This window comes from Podarcis pityusensis (genome assembly GCF_964106645.2).
Source record: "Podarcis pityusensis genome assembly, chromosome: 2".
Taxonomy (NCBI): Eukaryota; Metazoa; Chordata; class Lepidosauria; order Squamata; family Lacertidae; genus Podarcis; species Podarcis pityusensis.
The window spans coordinates 59,056,592-59,071,880 of record NC_138029.1 but is presented as its reverse complement, the minus strand read 5'-3'; the positions used below and the strand labels follow the sequence as shown (position 1 = coordinate 59,071,880).

Sequence of the window (15,289 nt, the reverse complement as noted above, 5' to 3'; positions counted from 1 at the left end):
CTCACCAGAGGCCCAAATTCTTTTTATTATCATCATCAGTCATCTCTATAGCATTTGCAGCATGTGATGTGCTATACAACTATTATTTCATTCACCCTCACACTATTACCATGAGGTAGATCACTGTTATTCCCATTTTAATTATGGGTGAGAAATTAATGGGTCTAAGGTCACCCTTGTCTGCCACATATTCTGTAATAAACGTCCTCTTTCACTGCTCCTTCTCTCTATGATCCTTTCCTTCTATTCTGCCCATGTTCTAGGCTAGCGGAAGGTTCTATGAGAGTGCAATTCTTTCATGGTATCGCTTTTTAGGCAGGATACTGCAAATTTGTTCTCCCACTTATTAAAATGTTGTCTAGCTCAGAAATGGGGGTCTTGTGGCCCTCTATGTGTTGGAGGACTTCAACTCCCACCAGCCCCAGCTGGCATGGCTAATAGTCAAGAGACAATTGGAGTTGTAGTCCAACAACATACAGAGGGCAGGATGCTACCCATTCCTGGTCTACCTCAAGTCTTATGGTGGAAGTGGGGAAAGCCAAGATTTGTGTGTTTTCCCCAGCCCTCTTAATTACATGTAACTTCTGAGGCAGTTATGGAATGAGTCATAGATTCAGATGTAAGTTATGTTATCGCTGTTTTCGAAAAGGAGCCTTGCTGTTATGACCAATCACTTTTGGCACTTTTGAAGAAGGCCTGTGCAGAATCTGGAATTTATCTTCTAACAAGATCTTGTGTGTGCGTTTTTAAAATATGTTGAGCACCAATTCACATAAATGTACGCAAAGTATAAGTACTTCCCTAGTACCACACAAGCCTCAAAGGATAAGGAGAGATTAAAAACTGGCAACACAACTATGGTGGCCATGAAAGACTCCTACACAGGGCTTCGCATGACTTGCTGAAATTACCTCTTCTACATAACTCTATAAAGAGGCAGGAACCCTCTCTACTTTTACATCTGGCCAGCATGAAAATTCCCATTGACCAACAGCATTCTGGTGGCATAGAGCTATCAGGTTACAATGCAGTCACAACTGAGATCAGAAACATGATGCAGACATGCATACTCCATACCCCTCTTCTTTCCTTCTCCCACACATTAATTCTATAGTTTGCTTTAACTTTATAACCAGATTCACTCATAACCAGGGTTTGCATATCTGTTTCAAACTCTGGTTTCAAATTCTGAGTATAAGGTCAATCCTAATCAGTGATTACCACTGCTAGGGCTGATGCAAATATAACCCTACACAGTGACTTAAAGAAGATCAATAGCAAACAATAAACAGGCAGCATCCAACTCAAGCTTCCCATCAGTGCAAGGATTTACACTTGTGCAATGGCGCTTCCCCCTCTCCTCCCCCTGTGTCCTCCCCAAATCTGCTCTGGAACTTTAGAAGGCATGCAGAGGAAGGATGTTCTGTTATACAAGTGTAAACACTTGTGCTAGCAAGACACATTAGTTAGATATTGTCCAGTGTCAGGAATGTACATAATATCTAAAATGGGCCAACGAACTAGTTGGTGAAAGCCCCAGCAAAAGAAATGTGTTTTAAGAGTCTCCTGTCTAGCAGGAGACAAAGTGTTTCAATGAGTGGGTGCCACTACAGAGAAGGCCCATCCATGTTGTCAGCAAGAAAAATATTGTAAAAAGCTACCTAATAACAAAGCTTCCTCCACTGATCTTAACATCCTAGCAGGTCTGAGTAACAGAAGGCAATCCTTTAGCTATCCCAGTCCCTAAACCTTGAAAATAACTTGGTAGCTAACAGGCATTATTATTTGTCATGGTGTAAATGGTGAATTATGGAGAGAGAGAGAGAGAGAGAGATACAGAAGTTGAAATCCTTGCCATGTAATGCTTTAAAAGCATGCCTTTGCATCCTTAAAAATGATGTTCAGTCTGGGCCAACAGGAGGCGCCAAGCGTACCTACTGTAAGTGAAACACCCATTGCAGATTTGGTCTGGCAGCTGCAATTTTGCCTCATATCTTAGCTGCTTCTGTTGGTATTGGGGTGGGGTGGAAAATAGGAATGTTCCAGGTTCAGAATTAAAAAGATGGGGATTTAATGTGAAGCACCAAGAGTGAACATCAAAAAGCCCAGGATGAGTGTTCTTAAGTTTAAAGGAGGGAACAATATGAATGAAACCAACTTTATGTCGAGATAAGCCTGCCACTAAGAGAACAAGATAACACTTTTGAACTTTAAAGGCTCTGCATGGTATATACAGGGAGATAAGAGAACAGAAAGAATTGATCATAACCATTGGAGGGGGTAGAAAATGTCACAGGAACTGAGTGACTCATCCCTATGTACGGAGGGAATCTTTTCAAACAGGCTAGAAAGTGGGCAGGGGATAAATACACTGAAAGGGGAAACCATTAAAAGAATAAATGCGTTCAACCTAAAGGTGACTAAGCAAAATACAATAATATATGGGAAATCATTTTTCTATTAAAATTGGGAAATTTTGTTTTTAGATTTGAAGCATCTACCTAGAGCCCAATTGCTAGGCTTGGTTCCCTCCTCCCCTACCCCAGGCAAAGATAATTGATTGTTCAAAAGTTTTTTTAAAAAAATGTTCGATGGGCATACTGTTATTGCTGATGTTTAAAAAAAGCCCCACATCTCTGTCATTACCATGGAAGAGAGGAGCCACATGGCTGCTTATCCCACATGTTCATATGTGGAAAGGTTTGTACCTGCAAAAATTAAGCAAATAGCTAGGAGATGCTCCTTCACTATTGCAGTCTGGTATGCTGATTATATATTTTTTTTCCCTTTGAAGCCGTTTGAAGTTCGTGCCAGAGGTGGGAGTAACAAGACGAACTGAAAGGCAGAGATGAGTCATCTCAAGATGATGTTAATAAGTGATGTTAGAACAGGAAACCTCTGAGAGCTCCTCTCAGGGTGTGCAGCAAACCACCCTATTAAAAGCTTTCATTTACAGCCAGAGGCACTGGAGGGCTCCTTACTCTGGAAGCAGATATGTCTGAAAATGTAAAGCCTGCACTGGAGGTACAAGATCCATTTGTTCATACACAGTTCAGCTACATTCATCTGAATGGCCCAGATGGAGGACATCAAAGATATTCAGATAATGTTTAAATGCATGGTGGACACGGGCATGCCCTGAAACGATGGATATGTAAATTTGGAAAGCAAGGAGAACAAGACATCGAAGGCCCACTTCAAACATGCAAGCGAACAACATCAAACAATGACTTTTATCACAGACTGTGAAGGAAGTGGACTTTACTGTCCTGGAGTGCTTGTATATAAAATGAGATCGCTTGTTTTTACCTGTCTGCTGATTGGGTTGCATAGGGTTAACCTGGAGTCCTAAGCGTGTGCCACCCCAGGCTCATCAAACATTAAGGCAGTGAAATGTGTGGGATGGTACATCCCAGTCTGCGGGTGGGAAAATGAAAAGCTCTAAACATTCCTTGAGCAGAGATCCCAAGGGAAGGAGCTTATGCTGGCGATTCAACCTGAGACCCTCTATGTGCAAAGCAGAGCTATTGCCTGTCCCACGGGAAATTGCATTCCCATGATTCCTGGTGGCATATGAATGACAAGGGAGGTCTATTAAAACAGATAGACAGCCAGGAGGCAAGTAGTTCAAGGCCGAATTCAGCATGATAAGGAAGGAGGGCTGCCACGAAAGAGTAACTTTCTGCTGAGTAAGTTCTGGTGCCTTTTAGGGACTGTGCAGCTCAGAGGTAGTGGATGCGTTTCTGTAATTTATGCCTATCTTTTTCTTGAAGACACTTATATTTAGCGTATTTTTCGATCTATAAGACGCACCAGACCACAAGACGCACCTAGTTTTTGGAGGAGGAAAACAAGAAAAAAAATATTCTGAATCTCAGAAGCCAGAACAGCAAGAGGGATCACTGCGCAGTGAAAGCAGCAATCCCTCTTGCTGTTCTGGCTTCTATGATAGTTGCACAGCCTGCATTCGCTCCATAAGACGCACAAACATTTCCCCTTACATTTTAGGAGGGAAAAAGTGAGTCTTATAGAGCAAAAAATACGGTAAGTATGTTTAAGGAAGGGAAGGTCTTGATGGAAAGGTTTAGCGGGTAACTCAATCCACACTGATTCCAATTTAGGACCTACATCTGGATGGCGTTGAGTAACAAAAACTTGTTCCCCTGCATTATTTCCAGTGCTTGGGGGGGGGTCCTACCTATCACCTCAAATGTAATTCTGTTCCATGGATTCAGTTCACACATTCAACTGCCCCATTCAGCTGTGCTGCTTGCATGCGAAGGCTACACACAAGCAGCACAGGCGTCTCCAAGCATGGTAAACTCTACAGACACTCTGCATTGCTAAGCCAGCCGCTTTCTATGAGCTGGAGCAGAGATACTCCTCTGCTTGCTGAGCCTTCCCACATCACACAGGGCCCTGCAAAATTGGGCATCTAAATCATGGTACAGCCTCCACTAGTAAATGAGGCTCCCCACTTTGGACTTTGCCTTCCAACTTGTTGGTGGCGATGGGCACAGTTACATAGGGGTGGGATGAAGTTTAGCACCTTCGTCATCACTTGCCCTGCTTGTATGTAGCTTTAAGTGCTAAGTGGCACACATGAATGGGGCTGTAGACAGAAATTCGGACAGAAATTTTAGTTCCTGAATTCATAATGTTAAAGGGAAGTAGTCTACTGAGCTGGTTGGAAAGCGCACAATACAAGGGAAATAAATAAACAATGCACTCAACTGAGAGGAGGCAAAACCTAAACGTATTTCAGACCAGATGTGTCAAAGATATCATTTGTGGTTACAATCTACCATCAGTTCACCTCAGCCCACACAGCAAAAGCCTCTCTTTTAGACACAGCATTGAACACTAATTCCATGGGTTGGCATTTGCTTCTATGTTGTAATTTGTCATTCATAGCTTTTGTAATATGATATATCTGGAGAATAAGTGTTATATAGCAGCTAGGAAGCTATAATTGGACCAGAATGACCTGGGTTCAAAATATTATTTGGTCATGAATCTCACTGGTGATCTTGGCATAGTTGTGTCTCACAGGGCTGTGGCAAGGATAACATGGGAGTGAAATCTGTGTATTTATTTATTTTAAAATGCTTACCCAGCCTTTTGAGCAGAGTCCTCCAGATAGCTTACGACAAAATAGTTTTGAAAAAACAAGCAAACATAAAATATATCAAAACAAACAAAAAATACATCAATAAAACCAACAGCAGCAGCACAGTAACATTCTTGATTTTTCAGTCTGGGATAGCTCAGCTGGTAGAGCATGAGGCTCTTAAACTCAGGGTCATGGGTTCAAGTTCCACGTTGGGCAAAAGATTCCTGCATTGCAGGGGGTTGGACTAGATGATCCTCGTGGTCTCTTCTAATTCTACAAGTCTATGATTCTATTGTTATTATTTGCCACTAAAAGCCAGGGCAAATAAAATCATTTTAGCTGGCACACTATCATCATCAAAGGGACCGTCAGGTTGGTAGGGAATTCTATAAATAGGGTGTAGAAAAGGGGAATGATCCTGCTCCTGGCAGCTGTTCACCTAACCTCAGAAGGTGGGGCTACTAAGAGCTAGGTGCCTGATGAGGGTATTAACATTTGAGGCAAATTCATATGGGAACAGCTGGCCCTGCCTCAAGGTCCTTTCTCTAAGGACCAAAATTGCCGCCAGGTCCATAGAGAAAGGGTGGGGAATAAATGTGAGAAATAAATCGTTACTGCTGCAAGATAAATGGGATAACAAGATGTACAGTGAAAAGAAGTGACTTGCCTAGTGCAATCAAAAGTGACAAAGAGCAACTTAGGCCTTATGGCTCTGCTCTGGTAATATCAGCCTAGACTAGGAGACCAAAAAGGCTTCTGCAGAAGAGTAAGCGAACAAATCCCTTGCCAATTTGGTCACCAAATGCAGTAGTTTGGTATCAACACAGCCCAGCTGAACTCAGCAGGACTTACTTCTGACTAAATGTGCATAGATTTGTGTTCTACTGAAGTCAAAACATACTTGGGAACCCAGCAGAGAAGTGATTCCCAGATTATTACTGCTCCCCCAAAACAAGTTGCAACAAATTTATTGTCTGTGTTACTCATCCACGACACTGAACATTTGTTGTGAATATTCTGCGTGCCAGGATTAAAAGCAGCATCCCTTAACTAGTAATTGGGACCTGTTCAGATATTGCTTCACCATCGAATTCTATATAGGGCAAGATCAAAAGCGGGTTCTGAACTTGTGTGCTCCCTCCACCACCTCTCCCCCTGATTAAAGGTAGAAGGTAATTAACAAACTATGCAGTAAGAGGAGCGTCAGTGTGAACAGCACTTACATTTATCCCAACATCCAACTGTTTGACTATAACTGGTGTGCCCCGAGTCATATAGATCATTTTGATTCAACTCCAGATTGACAGTTTATCTTCATAATTACAAATTAGACATGAACTGGAGGGTTCATGGCTGAACAACCGTGACTACACCTTGGGCTAAAGAGCTGCTCCATTTAACCAGGGCCTCAAACAGATGTGTGGAGATTGGTAGATTTGGAACACAGGGGTGACATGTATGGCATAGTGATTCCAGAAACAGCAGCGTCTGAGGTCACATCTCAAACATGCAATACTCCTTTTAAAAACTAATCTTGACCAGGAATGGCTCTCCTGGTCATGTGGAGCTACTGCAGCACCTCCTTCTGTTGATGCTTAGCAGGAAGAACAGGAGGCAGTGAGGTCAGGACATGGCAGACACACCAGCAAAGCCAATCTGCTGCTCCCACTGCTGCTTCTGTGCAGCCATGACTTTGCCATCTCCTCAGCCCTCCCAATGAAGGACATTGCTGAAGCTCTGCCCCCTGGGGAGTCACTCCAGCCCAAGAGACCTCGATGGAACAAATAATCATGACTTAACTACTGGCGGGGGGCGCAGTATGTGGCCATGAAATAAATAAAGCATTTGCCTGGCCCTCGGCCTCAACCAGATGCCATGGGGTTTTCTCATACAGTATGATTTGTTTTCACCTCTAGCTTTTCTTCTCCTGTAGCTGCTTCATAACACCACAGTGGTTCCTTACTTTCTGAATATCTTTATTAATTCTTTTAAAATAAAATAATAAAATAAATAAAATAAAATGCATGCATTCTGAAAGGTGGATAAGGGTGATTGGTTCCATGTGCCTACTGAACAGCAACTATGCAAGAATGCACGATAAAGTGCCATGCAACTGGAAGCCAGCGGCCATTTCAGGTATTTCAAATCTTCACTACACAACTGTCCTTGGGGAAACATTTGTGTGGAGCATGCAATATATGGCCCAGGATATCCACAAAAAAAAGATACAGTCGTACCCTAGAAGTCAAACAGCCTTCACCCAGAAGTGACTGTTCCAGTTTGCGAACTATTTTTGGAAGACAAACATCCGATGGGGCTTCCGATTGGCTGCAGGAACTTCCTGCAGCCAATCAGAAGCCATGCTCCGGTTTTCGAATGCTTTGGAAGTCAAGTGGACTTCAAGAACAGATTCCGTTCAACTTCCAAGGTACAACTGTACAGAGTCCTGGTCATGTTTCATGCCTTAGGCACAGCCCATTTTCCGTTGCTGCAATTAGTGATCCCTTCTGGCTAGCTGTTACTATATTTGCAGACAGTGCTTGTTGCATCAAGGCCAGTCAGGGCACAGCTTTGAATGGCTGCAACAGCCCTGACACACTCAAGGAAGCTGCAGAAGCAAAAATAAATAAATAAAAATGTTAGTTTTAATAGCTGCAGGGTCACCTCATGTATGTTTCTGAGCACACACATACAATACAGTAAGCATGCACTTAACTGTGTATTGCATAATTGTGGCAACCACATGTGTACCATACCAGTCCGCTTGCCAGGGAACACTTGTTGGCCAAAAATTCTGGTATTCTCTGTAACAAATCACCCTAGGCTTGCCCCTGAGTAGTAATATTATGATGTTACTGTTGTTGTTCTTATTAAAATTTATTACTCGCCCTTCACCCCAAGGTCCCAGGGCAGGTTACAACAATTAAAACACTGCATGAGAAATTGCCAGAGGCGCGGGGCGGCGGGGGAGGAGAATATGCCAATAGCTGAACTATGAAGCTGGTGCGTGGTTGAAAAATGGTTCAGTCCAGGTCCTGGGTATTCGGTATCAAGAATGCTAACCAGCAGGAGCAAATGTGTTTTCTTATTTTATATACAAACTGTTCCTCTTTAATGTGCTAGATAGGCATGCTACATCATTCCATATACAGTGGTACCTCGGGTTGAGTACTTAATTCGTTCCGGAGGTCCGTTCTTAACCTGAAACTGTTCTTAACCTGAAGCACCACTTTAGCTAATGGGGCCTCCTGCTGCCGCCGTGCCGCCGGAGCACGATTTCTGTTCTCATCCTGAAGCAAAGTCCTTAACCTGAAGCACTATTTCTGGGTTAGTGGAGTCTGTAACCTGAAGCTATGTAACCTGAAGCGTATTTAACCCGAGGTACCACTGTACTAATTTCCTTATGCAAATCCGTAATTTTATTATGGCAAATGCATTAGTCAGTCATCTTCTCTCTACCTACATTCTAGTATAATGCCTTCGTGGCCAATGCCCATAAACAAATCAGCTTATTAAAGTGGGAAGATAGTTCTGCTAGCAGTCTTCAATGAAATCTCACATTGTTATTTACTGCCACCTTGATTCACTCAGGAATTATCTTACAAAAATAGCACAACTCAAAAAATAATAATGAAACACACTGTAAAAGGGATGTTTTTCATTTTCTGATAACTATAGCTGCTTATTAAATGTATCTGGCAAAATGATTTAGAGCTTTGCCAAATCTTATGACTTTCACAGACATGGGAAGGGGCTAGTGATATTATCTTGGGGGGGGGGGAGAAATCCTAGGAAAGAATGAAAAGTTTTCCGAAGTTACCCACTGGTAAACCATCAAAATATCATTCAATGAAAGTAAAAGCTGTGATCCTATCTACAAGCAACACTCTATGGATAAAAACAAGCATGCTAAGTAAGTCCCCTTGCACTGGTTGGGTCTGAAGGCATGACAGTGCAGCAGGTGTGCTGGTGTGCTGTTGTACAAGAAGCAAAAATAGACAGAGCAGTGGGGGGGGGGATGAATCCCACACTCACTCCGATATCATTTCTCACCCTGAGAGACAACAGTATGGAATGGTATATAAAATCTGCAGACGAGGTGACAGAAGTTTAGAAACTCCCACTGAAGTCAATAGAGATCCCAAAATGTCTGGAAACAAACATCTCTGAATCATAGCTCCCTCAACTATTGGAAGCATTCTTCTCCCACTCCGGCCCCGAAAACTCTTCTGTGCAAGGTAGACAAAAGGGCAATCCACACACAGAACCCGTCTCTGTGCATGAATGGCATGTACTAAGCCGCCATGACTATGATCCTTAAAATCAAGTGTTGTAGCAGGGAGCAATAGAGGATTTTAAATGTTAATAAACTTTCCCATGAAGTCCTCCAACTTTTCAATGGGCATCAATAACCACTGGTCTGTTTACATTGCAACCAAATTACATATGGGCTCCAGCTGCCATGTATACACCAAGGACGCTATGATCCCTCTTTGGTAGACATCTCACCATCTCTCCGTTATTAGTGAGAATCAGTGCCATTGTGATATTTGTTATCAGAAAGTGAATTATTATAGTTTATTGGTGGGTGTGGGAGGACAGCAGCACTTTCCACACTTTTCAGCCGAGGAGTGCAAATGAATAGTTGTCTGTTTCATTGCTGAAAGAATTCTGAAAATATTGCCGCTTTGATAATTAGATAAATAATTCCAGATGCTTTTGTATTAGTAATTTGGCTCCAGTTAATGTATTGCTCCATCCTTCCCCCTTTCAAAGCTTATTTTCATACACTTTTGGCAACACTGATACCAATTCTCAAACACGAGCTGGCTCATTAAATTGAAATTAACAATGTGTTAGAAACCTTATCCCTCGTTTTTAAAAGAGCTTGAGAGAGAGAGAGAGAGAGAGAGAGAGAGAGAGAGAGAGAAAGAGAGTTGGCATCTAAAGTCTACTACCAGAGAAATACCTTTGGTTTGGAACACTTCCAGCTCTACCAAGAGCACCGTCTAGAATGGAATATCTCAGCTGGTGGCATGTTTGAGAGAGTTAAAATGTGATGCATTTCTGAACTCATCTCTGTGCCCTATGAGATTAGGAGTTGGGCTTAGGCTTATGTGCTCCCTTTCCTGCCCTGTTCCCATCCTCCCCAAACCACACAGGAATCATAACCTATATTAGCTAATGCACATGTGCTTTCTATGCATTGTGAAGAGGGTGGGGAAGAAGCGTGGAAAAGTATTGTGCAAACAGTCCTGCCTGTGTCTCCCTCCTTTAAGACTTTGGGTCAAAAGAATTCACAGGACTACAGTAATGGCCCAAGAATTTTAAGCTGAGAGACACTGACTTGGCTCAAGGCCACCCAGTGAGCTTTGTGGCTCAGCAGGGATTTCAGTCTGCATCTCTCACATTCAGTCCCAGCACTTTATCCACTTCATCACAGGAATGAAACTTAAAACCCTTACCATGATTGTTTACTATCCATCCTAGCCACAGCGAACAATGCCTGTAGAAGTGAGTCAGAAAACAGGTTTTCTCTTCTGATTTGCCTGGATTCAATTCTAAGCTGCTCTGTTACTTTCTGCAAGTCCACCACAGACTCGCCATGGACCAGGAAAGTTTTTCTTGTTACCACATGAGCAGCAATGGGAATTATTTATTCTTGCGATAGCTATATTATCCTATTTTAAAATCGCATGTGCCCATTTGCATATGCACACGTGGTTGTTTTAACTCATTGAAATTTCAACGCATCAAGCAACAACACTACCAATACGTGCCACAATTCTCTTCTGAATAAGAAACGCAGGAGGTTCTCAGCAAGCTGCAGACCATGTCACTTGCAAAGCTGACTTCACTGCAACCTATTCCAACTGTACTAAGTGACAGCATGTGCCCCCCCATTTTGATCCACAAAATTGAACACTACAAATCCCATTATGCATTGAGCCTTCACAACAAATATGAACATGCATGCAGCTTGGCCACATTCCTATGCAGCTCTGAAAATTTCACAGGAAATCTGTTCCGGGGGAGGTATCTGAAGATACATTTTTAACAGGTTAAAAATAAATAAACAAACAGGAAGACTAAGCTGCCATCCAGTAGACAGCATTCCTAAAATAGATCCCAAGCTGTTATTGGTGTATTAAAATAGCCTGACACTCAGCCGACTAGTTAAGTCCAAAAAGTGTTGGTGTTCATGCCTTTCCCACTTTTAACATTTCTAGAAAAAATTGACAGGCTGAACAAATGAATTATTTAAGTCTGAACTCCAGTCCATCATCCAGAAGATAACTGCCACGCAGAGTCCTTGAGAATAAAAGCACTTGCGACCTACAGCAATGTCTCCGAGGGATAATCGGGAGTCTATTATTAAAACACAAGAGATTAAGGGGAACATTTTCAGTATTTTATGGAATGGCTTATGGATACAAATCGAATCAAGACACTAAGCAACAAGTAAAGATTTGGTTCCATTCCAACAAAAACAAAGGGACAGATTTTTGGGGTGAGGGGATTGGATGACAAAAAGCAATTTTGCTGTATTGTAAATATCAGCAATGTTCAGTGATATTAGTTGCATATTTGCTGCTCGATGCACCAGCTGTTAATGCCTATTCTTCAGAGAAACCATTAATGAGAAAGGCCCTTCTGAGTGGTAGGAATGGATTGGGCAGTAGGGGGAACTGAATACTCACTTGTCAGGCTTTGGGACCAAGGAGATACTGCATACGTAAATCAGTTCTTGAAAACAGAGTGGAGTTTTAAGGGGGCACTGGATGCCAGTCATGATCTATGCCCCCTCTTTGTTGCCGACAATGTGAGTGTGGAGTAAGGGGCACATTTCTGCATATGTGATGGGAGGGAAGCGTAATAATTTGTGGGATGGAACTTCTCAGAGATAGTGTGTACTGCCAACAGAAGCTAAATCCAAATCTGTTTTTACAGTCCTAGCCTGGCTGTTGTTACTGAGATCCTGGTGGCCTGAAATGTATGGCTTGTGGACTCTGGTTGGTTTTTGGGGTGGGGGTGTCAAAAGTTGTGTAGGTCTGAGCTAGACCAGAGTTACTAACATTAAAAGGACTAGGATTCATTATCGAAGCAACATAAAGTTTCCAGAAGCGTTTCAATTGAAAATGCATGCATTTGCAACCACCTATTAAAAGACAAGAGGAACTGTATTTGGTGGGTGTGCGCACTCATGCATCTGCTATGTGCTTCAAATCCTGTACAGCTGATTAGAATTCTATGAAATCTGACCTACAAAAATATTAACGAGGCTACTCACAGAGATGAATTCAGGCAAGAAATGTACATTGCCATTAAAAAAATATGGTATCATTTGCACAGCTTTATACAGAATGGGAATGACTAGAAACAATAATTAAAACTTACATGTTTACAGGGTAGGAGAGGGAAGCTACACCCGAGGCCAGTGCATACATGAAAGCTGCAGTCCTAAGTACAGTGGTACCTCGGGTTACATATGCTTCAGGTTACATACGCTTCAGGTTACAGACTCTGCTAACCCAGAAATAGTGCTTCAGGTTAAGAACTTAGCTTCAGGATGAGAACAGAAATCGTGCTCCGGCGGCGCAGCAGCAGCAGGAGGCCCCATTAGCTAAAGTGGTGCTTCAGGTTAAGAACAGTTTCAGGTTAAGAACGGACCTCCGGAACAAATTAAGTACTTAACCCGAGGTACCACTGTACATTTACTTGGGAATAAACCCCAATGAATTCAATGGTTTGAAGTTGGCCTGTTTCAAACAAACCATAGCTAAGATTGGCAAACTGGCTGAAGTTTTAGTTTATAACAACAACAACAACAACAACAACAACAACAACAACAACAACAACAACCAGAAGCAAAACCTTGTAATCTGCTCATTGCAGCCATGTCTGAGGAGAGAGGAGGGAGAGTACACAAGCCCAAGGTTTGTTGCAGATTGTTGTCATCACGATAAACAATGGTTCATCTTGATAATTGAACCACCTCACCAGTTACTAAGGTGAAATCCAAGAATTATAGAGGATACTGATTTCACAACCTGTCACACCCAGGGAAAAAGTCCTCATCAAGCATCCCTGTTTCGAAAGTATTAACACACCAGACCTTGATGCTGTTGTAATACACTGTCTAGTGAAAACACTAATCAAGAACAGTTGCTCAATGACCCAGAATGTACTTACAAACAGATTCATATTACACATGGAGTATACACAGAAAAGGGGACGCGGGTGGCGCTGTGGGTAAAACCTCAGTGCCTAGGACTTGCCGATCGTATGGTCGGCGGTTTGAATCCCCGCGGCGGAGTGAGCTCCCGTCGTTCGGTCCCAGCTCCTGCCCACCTAGCAGTTCGAAAGCACCTCTAAGTGCAAGTAGATAAATAGGGACCGCTTTATAGCGGGAAGGTAAACGGTGTTTCCGTGTGCTGCACTGGTGCTGGCTCGCCAGAGCAGCTTCGTCACGCTGGCCACGTGACCCAGAAGTGTCTTCGGACGGCGCCGGCTCACGGTCTCTAGAGCGAGATGAGCACACAACCCTAGAGTCGGACACGACTGGCCCTTACGGGCAGGGGTACCTTTACCTTTACCTATACACAGAAAAGGCACTGCCAGAAAGTTGTGACTGTTTGCAAAGCATTCTGAGGTCTTTCAGTACAGTACTGCAAAAAGGGGGATATAGCTATCATTAACCATAAGCGGTTCCAATTCCTTTTTAACAGAAACAAGTTTCCAATTGAACATTTCCCTGCATTAATAAAAAGTCGCTTTATAAAGAGTAAGACCACTGCTTCAGCTCAGTTAGACCAGGGGTCCATCTAGTTCTCTAGAACCTTAAGCAGAGGTTCTCTGCTATGGAGGTACCCTGCTATGGATATCCTTTTTTAACTGGAAATGCCAGGAGTTGAAACTGGAACTTAATGTTTCCAAGCTGTGGTTTCTACCACTGAACTCTACCATTTTATTCAGCTGATTCACAAGTGGCATTCAACAAGTGCAGGTTCCCTGCATGCCTGAGAACCCTGCATGATCAGGGATCCCAATCACATGGGGAGCCAGGATCCCCACTTCAGATCTTCAGCCCTAATGGAGGTGTGGAGCGGTGAGGGCTAGGATTAGCAGGAGATGTGACTCTGGGGGCAGAGCCATGTTGTGGGCCCTACTCTGTCTGACTCTTTCTCCCCGACATGATTTGGAGAAACTATTGAAGGGGATTATCAATTCAAATTGTTGCAGCCATTTGGTCTCTTAAAAAATTGCCGTGAACTTCTCTGCAAAAAAAATAAAGAAATAGCAGAACTTTAACAGAAAAGGATGATGAAGAAACGATTGCCTGGCATGAGCAATATAGCTGTCAGGGCAGACAATCTGGAGGCAAATGGGTTCAAGCAAGACAGGTTTCACAGTGATGATACTGAATGGCGGTGGAGAGCGGGTCAGTGGGTATCATCTCTGGAATGCGAGCACAATGGTGCAAAGAGTAAGGCACTGGGAGCCTGCCTTCCCAAATTCATGATGCAAGACGCCTGTGCCAAAATTTTGCCAGGTAAGAGACACAATGATAATGGAGAGCAAAGAAATTAATACATGGTATGAAGCAGACTTTAAATGGGAACAAGAGAGAGGATTGTGGCTGGATCAAACGGGCTCAGACCCAAGAAAACCATCAAGAAATCACTCCTTCCTTTGTATTCAGTAACAGTAATGGGAGCACTCTTACTTCTTGACCAAGTGGTTTCAAGGGGGCTTTCACTATCATAATTTAAACATATATATATATATATATCTTTAAATAAATCCTTCTTGCCTTCCCTACCCCAAGCTTCAGAATTCAGGAGCACTAGAAATATGTCCCACAACCTATTTTTCAGTCTGGGGCATGCACACCTAGAGGCAATGAGGAAGTAGGCTGTCAGTTTATAGATACCCAAGCTTAAAGATGAAAAGAAAAGCAAAAAAAATATTTTCCTTCAGAAGCCAATGACTTCATTGCTGGGAGAGGAGGAGGAACAGGCAGAGAAATTATCTTGCTTCTGTCTTTCCCTCCCAGGGGAAAAAAATTATCTGTGCATCATCTAAACATTTGCTAACTAAGGAAGATTATTTATCTATGGCATGTAGCGGAATTATTTCCTAAATGTGTCATGACATGCTATTGCCTGTGTTTGT

General features: G+C 42.7%; 1 protein-coding gene across 1 annotated transcript in view; it reads right to left on the bottom strand.

Moving 5' to 3' along the window:
• Positions 1 to 15,289, bottom strand: part of JADE2 (jade family PHD finger 2) — a 141,056-nt gene that overhangs the window by 75,628 nt on the left and 50,139 nt on the right. The gene's annotated exons all lie outside the window — the stretch shown is intronic.